The sequence below is a fragment of the Cephus cinctus genome, unplaced genomic scaffold, assembly GCF_000341935.2.
Source record: "Cephus cinctus unplaced genomic scaffold, Ccin1 Ccin1_scaffold0564, whole genome shotgun sequence".
Classification (NCBI taxonomy): Eukaryota; Metazoa; Arthropoda; class Insecta; order Hymenoptera; family Cephidae; genus Cephus; species Cephus cinctus.
Genome location: NW_014333216.1, coordinates 322,846 through 325,142, shown reverse-complemented (window position 1 = coordinate 325,142; position 2,297 = coordinate 322,846).

Sequence of the window (2,297 nt, the reverse complement as noted above, 5' to 3'; positions counted from 1 at the left end):
AAATAGCACTGCAAGTCATATACGATACCGTCATTATGCTGTGAGAATCCCGCAATATTATTCAATGAAAATGCGAAATCTAATGAAACACAATATCAAGCTTACATTTCTGCAAATAGCACTGCAAGTCATATACATATATATATATATATATATATATATGTATATAAGCCAAAGTTATATTCTATTAGTTCTTCAGGATCATGTGCAGTTTCTGTAAAAGCACCTGGTCTCACAAAATGACGCCCTTTATCCGATTGAACCCCTAAAAGCGAGAAAGAAGAGTTCACAACCCTTGCCGTGGATACTGGCAACGAAGCCAGAACCGGTTTGACCGGTCGTCCTGGCCAATCGTTAAGCGAGGAATCTCGCGGCGGTTTCAGAGGTCGAACAAAAGCCCTGAGGAAAAATGCCGGGACAGCTGCGCGTTTTATAGGCGGAGCTTCAGAAATCCGCCGATTCCCATTGGAATAAATCCACCATAAGATTCTTCAAAGTATCTCACGGATATGGACAAAACCCTGCAGCATCCATTAACATCGATTCAAGAAAATACCAAAAGAAAAAAAAAGCACTATCGTTAACAGATCTTTCATACCGATATCCTGGACCATACCCACTTACCGGTGAGCATTACAGTAATATTCCAAGACCAGATAAAAGAATCAAAGGAAAAGTAAGCAAAGTCCCGACTTCCGGGACCGCGAAAGGACTAACTTAAGATATCTGCGTGGCGGCAGTAAAAAAATAAAAAAATAACGAAAGAAAAGGAAAACAAAGAAAAGCCTAAGAACCTAATCCTTAAATCGCAATAAAACCGGCTATATTGTCGTATAAGCAGCATCCAGACCTGAAGTCTGGAACCTGTGCCTAAACTAACCTAAAGTCCATCAACGTAGTCAGGATGGCCTAACATCCTCTGTACTACGATGGTATGGGGGGAAAAAACTAGTAGGGACTGTACAGTTTTCGAATTTTCTAGTACCGAAGTACGAACGTGGGTCTTGTTTACGATATGGATTTTCCTAACGGAAGTTAGCTTGACGGTACCAATGTTAGTGCGCGAATACGTACTGAATGCGCGAGGGATTATCGAGGCGTCTTCGATGTTATTGTTAGGAAGAACAGAGTATATAACACAACGTGGGTTTAAACTCTAATGCGGCTAAGTGCGCTGTAAAGTAGTAAAGGTCCTTGCCGAGTCCTGGTGTAGTTTAACCTGATGTAGAGAGAAAGAGAAAGAAACTAAGTAGTACAGGCAGTGAAGACGAGACTGTGCATTATTTTTTAGTTGGTAGTGTCAGTGGGTTTTGGTGGAAGTTTAGGTAAATTGGTTATAAAGATTGTGACAAAGATGGGACATGGTGGAAATGGTAAAATAAGAGAAAGAAAATAAGTATAGGTATAGTCACTTAAGTACCTGAAAAAAGGTACGACATATTCGCAGGTCCTGCCGCCTCGTAGATTACCATGTAGTAAAACAAAAATATTGTCCATGGTACCGATTTAAAAGGTACTTTTCGTACCAGTGCTCTAGGTACAAGTACTACGGAGCGAGAGTTGTAAAAGTGCGAAAAACGTGGTGTCATTAATGCCTACCCGTACTTCATTCCTATTTAATATAACGCTATTCGTCATTGTATACTCAACAAATGAAATTGAAAGAGCTTCGACTCACGTAGTCTTTGAAGAAAATGTATAATGCGTATCGAAAACTCTCAATTTTTGCGCGTCTAGTCGTTTTTGAAAAACCTCGAAAATCAAAACAGTTTTTAAATAGCGTCCTTCCGAAATCGCGAGGTGAAGCGATTTTCTATATGATAAAATTATCGTTCGCAATTTGTACACCGGTCTTATCTTCATGGTGTCTACAGATTTTATCGCTTCTCTACCTTCTGTCACTTGAAATTAGTAACTGTCAGACGCCGAAGATCGAGATCGAATATTTCTTGAAGAAGAAAAGAAAATTATGACCGCTTATAAAGTTTACAAAAAAAGATTCTGATAAAATCCATGCGAGATTGAACGGTGTCGCGTGTCAGTCGCGAGGCAAGCACTTTGACAGGATATTTACGGTTTGTTTACGCCGCTGGAGTATGCCGTCGTGGTTTATGCTTGCCTATAAATATGGTTCACATTGTAAAGACGCCCAAGAGCTCTCTCCTCTTTCCTGCTGGCATCTTCTTCCTCTCTTCTCACGCTTTTTATACCCGCGGCTTACGAGTGCAAGAAAAAAAAAGAGTCACAAACCAGGAAAAAAACAATTCTACACGAGTCAATTGAAAGTCACAATTTTT